The sequence below is a fragment of the Penaeus monodon genome, chromosome 22, assembly GCF_015228065.2.
Source record: "Penaeus monodon isolate SGIC_2016 chromosome 22, NSTDA_Pmon_1, whole genome shotgun sequence".
Lineage (NCBI taxonomy): Eukaryota > Metazoa > Arthropoda > Malacostraca > Decapoda > Penaeidae > Penaeus > Penaeus monodon.
Window position 1 is genome coordinate 5,866,087 of NC_051407.1, and position 435 is coordinate 5,866,521.

The following is a 435-nucleotide window of genomic DNA, read 5'->3' on the forward strand; positions in this document are numbered from 1 at the left end:
TGACGTGAGGGTGAGTACATTAGCATGTGTGTGTATACATGGATCTATGTATTTATCAGCATTACTATCAACCCTAATTCTAATAATTTCTCATATTTTGCACACGACAGCTTTTGGTCAAATTACCTTCCTATATTTTAGTGTGATTCATATTTTTCATTAATCATAAAAATAATAATTAAAGTTGAGGTATATTTCACTTAATAACAAACCCGGTGAATTGCTAAAGAATATGATGCATTCTAACGATATATAACATTTTTTTACAGAAAAAATAAAAGCATTTATTAAAATTACAGAAGTGCTATATTTTATTTTTTTCATTTCTAATAACAGTTGGACTTTAGTATTGTGTGGTACCTGCATTAAAGATCTAAATATTGCTGTTTATATCATCTATGATTACCTATATTAGCAATATCAACGGCAGGTCGA